Below are 13010 nucleotides of genomic sequence, written 5' to 3'. Positions count from 1 at the left end.
GGAAGGGGAATTGGGGTTAGTGATGCCAATCCTTAAACATGTCGTAAAGTTAGATTGGAAATATGTTTTGTTCAGAGATGATATTGTGAAAGAAAGTACAAAGTGTCCAAATTAGAAGTTAGCTCATCAAGTAGCTGATGGAAAAAAGGGTGGGACTTCCAGAAAGGGGGTAGGAAATTAATATATGTTGTTGAACATCTGATATGTACCAGACAACGTGACCCTCAGAAGTATAGGTGAGACATATATTGTTTCATGTAATCCCCTAAAGGGATTGGTTTTATGATATGCATCTCACAGATGAGGAAACTGAGGTTCTGGGAAATTTGTAACTTGTATAGGATTACAGTTAATAAATGTAAGAGCCAAGACTCTAATCCAGGTCTGCCTAACTCCAAAACCTATGGTATTTCCTTAATTGGGGAACATCCCTTTTACCACCTTTAAAGCGAGGACGTTATTAATCCCATTGGCATTGAGAATCTTCTGAAGGGTGGAGTTCTGTGTGGAGGCTGTGATCAGGAGGCTGGATACTAGAAGAGAAATCAGACAGGTGTCCTTGCCAAGGCCTGGGGGGCCTGTCCAGCTCTCTCTTGGGAGATACAGAGCCAAAGGGCTGAATCGGGGACTGGCCCAGAGCAATGCTTAGAGGGAAGGAAAGCTCACAGCTCGAGTTGCAGGAAGGTGCATGTCACAGATAAAATTCAGGATCCAGAAGGCTGAGAAGTCTTCCTTTTGGGAGCTTATGGTTTGGAAAATCAACACAGACACAAATAGTGTCTGCTGAGCAGAAAGAGAGGGGAGATGGGAGAAAGATGCTTCTAGCTACATCACGTCTTTCTCCTTCTAGATTGTATGCATTTCTTTACCCTATTATTTACATTTAATTATTAAAGTAGCATTGAACTCAAAAGGTATAAGTTCTATAGCCCACTTTTTGCAAAACTCACCTTTTAAAATGCAAGAAAAAATTAGGAAGTACATTAAAGTAGGAAAGAATGTTGCTTAGTGAAATATGAATCCCTCCTGGGCAGGTCCAAATGTTGAAGGGGTAATGTGAGAGCATTAAAATGAAAATAAATGAATAAACAAAACTCCTTTGTTGAATACCTATAATGCATTTCTGGAGTCATTTTTATCCTTCTCTGACTTGGAGACTGGCATAATTAGGAGAAAAGGGATCAAAACCAGGATCTGGCAAACAGGAAAACATTTCAAATATAGTTTAAACTGTTAAATTACTTCCAAGTCTAGGCTCTGTCTGTGTCCCCATTATAAGGTTGTACACAGGAGGTGGCTCTGGGGAAGAGCAGCATTCTAGACACGGATGGAAACCAGCTTTTCAGAGGGAAACACCCAAGAGACGGCAGAAATCTTCTTTTTCAATACTTTCTCTTAAGTATTTCATTACTGCATATGCCACTGGGTAAAGTGACTCAGACTGTAAATATATTAGAGAGACATGAGGTGGTTTTAAAAATATATTCCTTTTATATCATATGACATGATTGAAAAGGGGAAGCTCACTAGATTTATGTGTGGTGATGCTACTTTGGAGTCACAGAAGGAAATTCTTTTATGAAGCTTCATTTGGATTTATTAGGAAAGTTCATTCACCTCATGGAGGAGAGATTTGAGCTCCATCCCTTGGAGATGGATTATCCATGTCCTCTTTGTCCTGGTTTCATGAGATCTTTAAGATCCTTGACCTTACATGAGAGAGATTCCACACTGCTTCATAGGTCGCTCCAGATGGGATCAAAAGAGCGGATGCCGCACTCAGTGCTGGGTGAGTGTTGGAGGCCAGCCCCTGATGGGGCACCTGTGGGGAGGAAGCAAGGACAGCACAGTTTCTTCCACCGAACTGTGCACCAGCTGACAGTGGCTGCTGTGGGCTTCACCACATATGTGACTGTTCCTACTTTTGGTGAAGAGTCTAGTGAGGACTGAAATCACCCTAAGAGCTTAAACTGGAAAAAAATTAAAAAAGATGTAAGAGAATGGGAGAATCCAACACTAACTCTACATAGAGGTGCCACTATGTGTTTTATATTTTCATGTGTAACTGCCCAATCAAATCTGGGCATGGCTGGAAATATTAGACTTTTCCAGAAATGGCAAAATGATGTGAAAAAATAAAAAAAATAACAAGAATGAAGAGGAATGATCATTAGAATTCCTTAGTTTCTGTCCTGTACCAAAAGCAAACCAGTAGCCTGCAGGTGGTTACCTTTCCTAGTTTAGAAACCATGGCTAGGGTGCCTTGGATGTTTGTTCTCTGCAGGCCTTTTACTGATGTCCTGTGTCATTCATTCATTCACTATGTCAACATGATAAAAGGATCAGTTTGCAACAAACCCCCGATCCCCCAAATCGTCAACATATTTTCATTCAGTTGTAAGAGTGTAACCATGAAAACATATATTGAGGACCCAGGCTCTAGCCTCTCCTTGCTGGATCCAAATGAATCAATGCCTCATAGCCTTTCTATATATATGCGCAATGATCATGGTGACAGTGAAATTTCCAGAGAATCTGTCTCTTGTTTTTTTCTCATTTATGATCTTGTCAATTTTCTATGTCATTTTCATCATACCTAGTTTAATCACTCAGGAAAAGAACAGAGAATAAAAGCAAATGACAGAGGTGATAAAGAATTACTATGAACGTTCTAAATTGTAATATGTATTGATTACTTTACTTACATTATCTTTAAGTCTTTATAAATATAATTGGTATATAATTTACCACTATTCCTTTGCATATCTCTTCCTCTTACAGTAACCCTATAAAATAGATATAAGGGGCTCATTAGACCAAAGCCATACAGTCAGGACATACAGAGTTGGATTAAACTGGCTCCTAGGCTCTTTCCAATACCTGAGGGTGTCCTGATCAGTCTCTTAGTTTTTCAATTTGCCTTTGTTAAAACTAAAAACAAAAACCAGCTCTTAGACACAGATCGATCCATAGCTTACAAACTCTTCTGATCTTTGAACCATTATCTCCAAAATGTGTTCCATGTTAATGTGCATTAAAAAAAGATTCTCTGGGCAAACAAATGTAGGTCAAACAAGTTTAAAGTCTTTGTAATAGGATATCTCAGAGATGTTGATATTTTAATACACACTGTGAAGCATTGCAGATTATTGGTGGTAGTGGGTACAATTGGCTTTCCAGACACGTTTGTTCATTGTCTTAGGTTGGATTCCCTGAAAACAGACGCTGAGATGGAGAATTTCACTCATAATATTTATCAGTGTATGTTCTCAGGAGTCATACCTGTATGGAAGTGAGGAAGGCGGGACTGGGCAGAGGGAGAAGCTGAGCTGCCAAACGGCTTCACCTGAATCCTTAGTGGATGCCACCATGAATTCTGGAGCTGGGATGGCACCTACAGATAGTCCTGAATTGTGGCAACAGGATCCAGTCTTTGGGTTTCTACAATAGCCATCAGTGGTTGCTGGCTGCTCCCTCAGCTGAGGGCAATTCTCAGAGAGGGGTACTGAGATTCAGCTCTGAAAAGGGGATCTGGGCAGAGCTCCCCAGCATCTACTACAACCATGGGACATTTCTTCATGAAAAATTCATGGAACCAGTGTTCTATGGAAGACCCTTTGGGAAATGTTTCCTGTTGGACTCTACTAAATCATATCAACACAACAGCTTACTAAGGGAAACCAAGAAGGACCTACTGTATAGCACAGGGAACTATACTCAATATTTTATAATAACCTATAAGACAAAATAATCATCTGGAAAAGAATAAATATATATATACATATTTATAACTGAGTCACTGTGCTGTACACCTGAAACTAACAGACATTGTAAATCAACTATACTTCAATTAAAAAATAAAAGGAGAAATTGTGCTCTCGGCTTTAACGTCAGAGATCAAATCAGTGTGAACCTGGGGCCTGGAATTTGCTCCAGTGTTGTTTTAGCAAAACCATTCTTCCTTTAACGTAAAAGGAAATCAAGAGTTTTAATATATAATATATGACAAGAGAAGAGGGATAGATTCCCCATCTTGTCATATATTTGGTTTGCTCACTCTCTCTTCCTTCACATCCAGGTTGCCAATAATACATAATACCTTCTATTTCAATAAAGCTAAGACATGGTAACAATCCCTTCTCCTCTTTGTCTCCATTCTGGCCCCCATATAGCTTAGATAGTTTTAGGGCAGATGAATGAGGGAGAGGGGTCATTCTTTGATAATTTTCTCAATTTCTGTTATGTTTGCGGCCAATGCACATTTTCTACATGTTTTCTGTGGTCATTCTTGGTCATTTTTACTTTTTTGAAAGTCATCTGTGTCATCTAGGCAAGATTCCCACAGGGAACCCCAAAAGGGTCAACTAAAGAAAGTTTAATTAAAAGATGATTTATGGGGCTTCCCTGGTGGCGCAGTGGTTGAGAGTCCGCCTGCCGATGCAGGCGACACAGGTTCGTGCCCCGGTCCGGGAGGATCCCACATGCCGTGGAGCGGCTGGGCCCGTGAGCCATGGCCGCTGAGCCTGGGCGTCCGGAGCCTGTGCTCCGCAACGGGAGAGGCCACAACAGTGAGAAGCCCGCGTATCGCAAAAAAAAAAAAAAAAAAAAAATATGATTTATGAAATCACAAGCAGAGTTAAGGGAAGTGAACATGGAAAGGTGTGATCCACCAGGGAAAGGAGAGGAAGCTGTTATGGACACCGAGGTGAATAGCTATAGGAGAGGAGCTATGTATGCCCTTTGGTGGAGGAAAGGAGCTGGGGAATAAAGTCTCCTCTCATTCCTTCCCATTGACTGAACCTAAAAGTGGCTGGAAGGCAGAGGGGTTGATGTGGTCCATGAAGGTCAATCTTCTGGCACACAGCAGAGAGGAGTGGGAAGACAAAGATCTGGAGGACAAAGGAAAAATTATATCACCAAGGTCTTCATAGACAGTTGATTTACATAGAGCCAAGTAGACGCTCTCATGTTTTTCAAGTTTCTTCTGTATCTGTATCTAATTTTACCTGTTTGTTTTTCTCCTTTAAAAAAATTATTTTACTTAATGATTTATCTATTTCCTTTTTCTTTCTTCCTCCCTCCCTCCCTCCCTTGTTTCCTTCCTCCCCTCTTTCCTTTCCCTTTCTCATTCTCTCTCTTTTGATTAAAGACTTAGATCTTCACACTATTAATTATCTTCTTTTTGATTTTGTAATTCATTAATTTCTGCTTTTATCTTTTTCAAGTCTCCAATCTTATATTTGAACTTATTTCTACTACCTCATTTTTTTTTGGCTTTCTGTTTATGATGCTTTTCTTTGTTTTTAATTTTTCTTCCTTCCTGCCTTCTGTTTTGACATATCAAGTTTTCTTATATTTTTCTTTACCCTCAACTGATTTGGAGGTCATACATTCCTATTGTAGTCTTCAGTGGTTATCTTTATGTTAAAAATATTTGTTTGTATTTTTAACAAAAAATTTATTCTGGAATAATTTTAGATTAACAGAAAAGTTATAAGTATAGAGTAGAGAGTTCTTTACACCTCTCACCCAGTTTCCCCTAATGTTAATATCTTATATACAATGGCATATTTGTTAAAATTAAAACAAAACAAAACAACACAGATGCATTACTATTAACTAAACTCTAGATTTTACCAGTTTATCCACTAATGTCCTTTTTCTGTTCCAAGATTCAATCCAGGATATCACACTGTATTTAGTACCCTTAGATTTTTAATATGCATCTTTGGCCTAACAAGATCTAACAAGATCTTGACAGGATCTATAGTGTCTATCATCCTCTTGAACAGTATAAAGAAGACTTTAACCCTGATAGCTTCCCATGGTTCACATGTTATTCTTATCAAGTACCTTAAATACCTTTGGGGTTAAACTAGCCTAAATTATTTACATTAATTATTATTATTTTACAGCCAATGTTTATTTATTTATTTTTAACATCTTTATTGGAGTGTAATTGCTTTACATTGTTGTGTTAGTTCCTGCTGTATAACAAAGTGAATCAGCTATACGTATACATGTATCCCCATATCCCCTCCCTCTTGCATCTCCCTCCCACCCTCCCTTTCCCATCCCTCAAGGTGGTCACAAAGCACCGAGCTGGTCTCCCTGTGCTATGCCGTTGCTTCCCACTAGCTATCTATTTTACATTTGGTAGTGTATATATGTCCATGCCACTCTCTCACTTTGAAACAGCTTCCCCTTCTCCTCCCGCCCCCATAGAGAAGTCCATTCTCTACATCTGTGTTTTTATTCGTGTCCTGCAACTAGGTTCATCAGAACTTTTTTTTTTTTTAGTTTCCATATGTATGTGTTAGCATACGGTAATTGTTTTTCTCTTTCTGACTTGCTTCACTCTGCATGACAGACTACAGGTCCATCCACCTTATTGTAAATTACTCAATTTCATTTCTTTTAATGGCTGAGTAATATTCCATTGTATATATGTGCCACATCTTCTTTAACCATTCATCTATCTATGGACACTTAGGTTGCTTCCATGACCTGGCTATTGTAAATAGTGCTGCAATGAATATTGTGGTACATGTCTCTTTTTGAATTATAGTTTTCTCAGGGTATATGCCCAGTAGTGGGATTTCTGGGTCATATGGTAGTTCTATTTTTAGTTTTTTAAGGAACCTCCATACTGTTCTCCATAGTGGCTGTATCAATTTACATTCCCACCAACAGTGCAAGAGGGTTCCCTTTTCTCCACACCCTCTCCAGCATTTCTTGTTTGTAGATTTTTTATGATGGCCATTCTGACTGATGTGAGGTGATGCCTCATTGTAGTTTTGATTTGCATTTCTCTAATGATTAGTGATGTTGAGCATCCTTTCATGTGTTTGTTGCCCATCTGTATATCTTCTTTGGAGAAATGTCTATTTAGGTCTTCTGTCTATTTTTGGATTGGGTTGTTTGTTTTTTTGATATTGAGCTGTATGAGCTGCTTGTATATTTTAGAGATTAATCCTTTGTCAGTTTCTTCATTTGTAAATATTTTCTCCCATTCTGAGGATTGTCTTTTTGTCTTGTTTATAATTTCCTTTGCTGTGCAAAACCTTTTAAGTTTCATTAGGTCCCATTTGTTTATTTTAGTTTTTATCTCCATTACTCTAGGAGGTGGGTCAAAAAGCATCTTGCTGTGATTTATGTCATATGCCTATGTTTTCCTCTAAGAGTTTTATAGTGTCTGGCCTTACATCTAGGTCTTTAATCCACTTTGAGTTTATTTTTGTGTATGGTGTTAGGGAGTATTCTAATTTCATTCTTTCACATGTTGCTGTCCAGTTTTCCCAGCACCACTTATTGAAGAAACTGTCTTTTCTCCATTGTATATTCTTACCTCTGTTGTCAAATATAAAGTGACCATATGTGTGTGGGTTTATCTCTGGGCTTTCTATCCTGTTCCATGATCTATATTTCTGTTTTTGTGCCAGTACCATACTGTCTTGATTACTGTAGCTTTGTAGTATAGTCTGAAGTCAGGGAGCCTGATTCCTCCAGCTCTGTTTTTCTTTCTCAGGATTGCTTTGGCTATTCAGGGTCTCTTGTGTTTCCATACAAATTATAAAATTTTTTGTTCTAGTTCTGTGAAAAATGTCATTGGCAGTTTGATAGGGATTGCATTGAATCTGTAGATTTCTTTTGGTAATATAGTCATGTTCACAGTTTTGATTCTTCCAATCCAAGAATATGTTATATCTCTCCATCTGTTTGTATTATCTTTGATTTCTTTCATCAGTGTCTTATAGTTTTCTGCATATAGGTCTTTTGTCTCCTTAGGGAGGTTTATTCCTAGGTGTTTTATTCTTTTTGTTGCAGTGGTAAATGGGAGTTTTTCCTTAATTTCTCTTTCAGATTTTTTGCCATTAGTGTGTAGGAATGCAAGAGATTTCTGTGCATTAATTTTGTATCCTGCTATTTTACCAAATTCACTGATTACCTCTAGTAGTTTTCTGGTGGCATGTCATCTGTAAACAGTGACAGTTTTACTTCTTCTTTTCCAATTTGGATTCCTTTTGTTTCTTTTTTGTCTCTGATTGATGTGGCTAAAACTTCCAAAACTATGTTGAATAATAGTTGTGAGAATGGGCACCCTTGTCTTGTTCTTGATCTTAGAGGAAATGGTTTCAGTTTTTCACCATTGAGAATGATGTTGGCTGTGGGATTGTCATATAAGGCTTTTATTATGTTGAGGAAGGTTCTCTCTATGCCTACTTTCTGGAGAGTTTTTATTATAAATGGGTGTTGAATTTTGTCAAAAGCTTTTTCTGCATCTGTTGAGATGATCATATGGTTTTTCTCCTTCAATTTGTTAATATGGTGTATCCCGTTGATTGATTTACATATACTGAGGAATCCTTGCATTCCTGGGATAAACCCCATTTGATCATGGTGTATGCTTCTTTTATTGTGCTGTTGGATTCTGTTTGCTAGTATTTTTTTTGAGGATTTTTGCATCTATGTTCATCAGTGATATTGGCCTGTAGTTTTCTTTTTTTGTGACATCTTTGTTTGGCTTTGGTATCAGGGTGATAGTGGCCTCGTAGAATGAGTTTGGGAGTGTTCCTCCCTCCCAAGGTTTTTTAGATTTACCTAAATTTTAAACAACTTGTCAGGTGATCTTCACCTCTGGTATCTTCACCTCTTTATATCCTTCCTTTGGTTTAATTTTCCTTCTCATTGAAGTATATCTTTTCAAATCTTTTCCAGTGAGGATCTGTGAACTATAAAGTATGTCAGGATTTATTTGTCAGAAATGTACTTAATTTATGTGTTCTTGATTATATAACAAAATATAGAATTTTATCTGAGTATAGAATTTTAGGTTGAACATTTTTATCCCTCAAGATTTTCACAATATTTCACTCTCTTACTGTAGCTATTTGGTTATGTTAGTTAATATTTGTTCTTTTGTAGGAGATCTCTCTTTTCTTTCTGGTTGTTTTAAAAATTTCTCTTTAATATATATGTTTTTTGCAGTTTCAATATGCTATTCTAGGTGTAGGTTTATATTTATTTATTCTGCTTAGGACTCATATTTGTTAAATCTGAAGATTCATGTCTTTCATCTATTTGAGAAAATTTTCAGACATTATTTCTTTGAATATTGCCTCTACTCCAACTAGAAATATGCTGGACCATACCATTATATCATCTGTGTTTCTTAACCTCTGTTTCAAATTTTCTATCATTATTTCTCTGTGCTGTATTTGACAATTTTTTCACATCTATCTTGGGTAATCTGTTGTTTGATCTTCCTATTCAATTTTCAATTTTAAATTTTACTGAAAATATTTTCCATTTGTAGAAGTTTCATTTGGTTCTTTTTCAAATATACCTGTTCATTTTTCATGAAGTCTAAAATTTCATGAAATTTTATACACATGAAATTTTATAATGAAGTTTTATATTTCTAATTTTTTATCCTTTTATCCTTTAAACCTACTTACTTTATTGTTTATATTACATTGTTTTTCTATTATCTGAAGCCCTTGATTACTTAATCATCTGTTGTATCTGGTACTTTCCCTCATAGCAGATTGTTTGCTCAAGCATTTTGTAGTTCTTAATGGAGAATTATTTTCAGAAGAACTTTGTTTTATGTTTCTTTGTTAATTTCTTGGCTTTTGCTTGGGGTTTCATAACCCATGCTGCAGAGTTAAAGTAAAAATTTTAAACTAGTGCAAGACACAGGTACAGAGTATTTTTTCCCACCCAGAACCATTGTAGATACAGGCTTCCTGGTAGTTCTGTTGGGCACATGGGGCCACTGATGTTCATTAATCCTTTCATTGTGTTGCAGCCTTTTGAGAGTTCCAATTTTTGTAGAGGTCTCATCTTTAACTCCCCAACTTTAGCATACCAAGATCTCACAAATTGTTGCTGTATAATTTTAAAAACCAGTATCTAGTCATCTCTGAACTTGTCCTTTCTCTCTTGGGAGGTATGGTATCAACTATTGCTTACTGCTCTGACTCTCAACATTGTCATCCTTCTAGTTCCCTCACCAAGACTGGAAAGTAGGCTCCTTCCATGTCTTGTATATTGCCAGGGTAGCAGGGCCTAGAATAGTGCTGGCACATAATAATAAACAACTAATACATTTGTTGAATAAATAAATGAATTAATGTGACATGTGGTGCCAGACTACTTCGTATAAAGAGAAATGAAACAGTCTCCTCCCTCAAGGACAGAAAGGAGATAGACTTGCAAACAACTAGCTCTAATCCAAAGGGATGCTATAATACAGGGGCAGGCAAAGGATCATCATGTAGGAAATAAAACTTTTTTTTTGGAGATGGTGGCATTAGAGTGGAGCCTTGAAGGATGAGTAGAATTTCATTTGGTGGTGGGTTGGGAGAAAAAGCATGGCAGGCAAGGAGGAAGGCACAAGCAAATATGTGTATGTTTGGAATTAAAGGTCATGCCCTGGAAGCTGTAAGTCATCACTTTGGCTGACTTTTATCTTGTGGTGGCTATGGGAAGGCCCACAGGAATACCCCTTGCAGACTTCCAACTCCAAGGAGTATAGTTGACCAAGCTGCTCTCTGAAATCCGCAAACCAATCCCCACTGGGTTTCATCAAGGTCATGTGCATTTCTCATGGGCTGCTCTCAGCCAGTGGCAGAGTCAGGCAGGGATACTAAAACTTGTCCATTCCTGGGAGCCATGAAACTCCTTTGTTGGCTGACTCTCCCTGGATGTGGTCTGCCATCACTCCCCAATGGCCTTGTTGCAAATTTCTCAGGCTCTATGGCAGTCCCAGATGCTTCTACCCAACATCCCCTCCCTCCCTCCTTCACTGGGGGTCAAACTGCCATGACAGTCTGAGAGTTCTTCCTGCCTTCTCCAGCTCCCTCCCCATTTCCCCTTCCACAGGTGTTAACCCTCATCAAATCTGTGCACTTTTAATCCCATTGTGGTGTCTGCTTCTTGCAGATCCAGATTGACACATACCATCTGTATCTTCTGCAGGGAGGAGATAGAAAAAGAGACTGGATAGATCCATCTTGTTGAGGGCCTGGAATATCACTCTCAAGTTTGGGATGTAGGCAGAGGGAGTGCTGGGGAAGATTTTAGAGGAAGGAGAAGTGCCATCTGCCTCATATTTTAGGAAGGTGAATATGGTGGAAGAAGGAAGGGTGGATTTTTAGAAGTCATCGCAATGACCTGGACGGGACGTGGCAGGACTGAAGCTGTGTAGGAACAGAGGAGATGCGAACTGACTTCACAGCTCCTACAGAAGAAAGCCTGACTCTCGTGTCAAGTTATGCCCTCTCCCAACTTTACGGAAAGAAAACAATCCTTTTGTTAAGTTTGTTAGAGGAGGCCCGACAGGTGAAGTATTAGCAGAAAAACATCCCTCTGGGCCCCGTCCACTGTTGTTTCCAGGCATGGCCTCCCCACAGAGTCTGTCGGGGGTGTTGGGAGGGAAGCACCTGACAAACATTAACAGTTTATGCTTCTGTCACCAGCCTTCTTTCTCAAGCGCAACAGAAAAGGGAAAGGATCCTTTCTACCCCTTTGTGACTTTCTCTGTCCAGGGTCTCTGGGGAGCTGCCCAGAAAACAAATCCCCAAAGGAGTCCTTGTATCGTGTGCGCCCTGCAAGGTATGGGGTAGGGGAGGGGCTCCTATGAGGGAGGTGATCACACGTCTTTTGGGGACAGCAAGAAGGTCCATATTTTATTTATTTATTTATTTATTTTTATTTTTAGAAGGTCCATGTTTTAGATTTGAAATTGCAAGCAAGCTCAAGGAACCACGAGCTGTCTGTCGTGACTGGACGTGAGGGCGTAGGGACGAGGGCCAAGAGGGGAATTACAGGAGGAACGTTGGCCAAGCCTGGTACAGCCCCGGCTTCCAGCGCAGCTGCTCCCTTTATACCCAGACCAGAGCAGAAGAATGGTGCCCTGGAAAACAGAAGGGCACGAGGGTCCTCAAGAGGCCCCTGGCAGTGGGGACTACAAGTGCTGCCATGCCCTGAACGAAACTGTCAACCTTTTAAACTTCCCGCTGAATGGGCAGGGACGAGGGGGGTCAGGGGCTTGGAGGGCGAATTGGCACATTTACCTTCAGACACCATTTCGAAATGAGGCATTAGCAGCTTCCTAACTGAACAAACAGGAAGCCCGTTATAAATGCCATTGTCCCTTCCCTTCTGTGCTGACAGGACTGTGAAATGGCCAAGTCAAGAGACCCGGGGACATGCAGCTGCCAGTGCCACCTGTGTCTGTGTGAGTCCAGCTAAGCAATCTCCTCTGCAGGGCACCCCCATTGTGGAGCCACGGTCCTGGCAGTCAAGGGCGGGCAGAGGACTCCCAGGAGAAGGGAGGGAAGAAGCAGTTCCCGCCGCGTCCCTGGGTCCCGGACTGAAAGTACGCAGCTCTTCCTCTGTTTCAGCCGCGATCAGGAGTTCGTCTCCGCCCCAGGCCCAACCTCCGAAATGTTCTGGCTGGAAACCAAATCCAATACAGAACACCTGCCTTCCACTGCTGTCCCACGGGCACAGTGCCCCACATGCCAGTTGGCAGCCGAGAGAAAGGAGGTCCGTTAAAGTCCCTCCTGACAGTAAGAGGGCAGTCCTGCTGCTGTGCGCCCTCTTTCTCTCTCTTGCACACACACACACACACACACACACAGTCCCAGGCCTCTATAGTTTTGCACATGTCCTGGGCTACCTCACTGTCAATCAAACACTGAATAAGAGAGATAGCTCTCTCCTCTGGGGCCACGGCCTCTGTGGATAATAGGTGTGTAGGGGTGTGTGTGTATGTAGGTTTGTGTAGGGCTGTGTGCAGGTGTGGGTAGGTGTGTGTGTGTGTGTGTGTGTGTGTGGTGTTGGTGGGGTCTGGTGGTTATTAACTGAGCAACCCGGGAGGGGCATGGGTGAAGGAGAGGTCATAGGAGCGGGATGCTTAGCAGGGCTGGCATCTTCCCCACGCTCCCAGCGCCTGTGCTGCCTGGTGAGGAGGTGCTGCGCCCGCTGGGGTCCCAGAGCAG

The sequence above is a fragment of the Hyperoodon ampullatus genome, assembly GCF_949752795.1.
Source record: "Hyperoodon ampullatus genome assembly, chromosome: 6".
In the NCBI taxonomy this organism is placed as follows: Eukaryota; Metazoa; Chordata; class Mammalia; order Artiodactyla; family Ziphiidae; genus Hyperoodon; species Hyperoodon ampullatus.
This window is presented reverse-complemented; position numbering follows the sequence as displayed.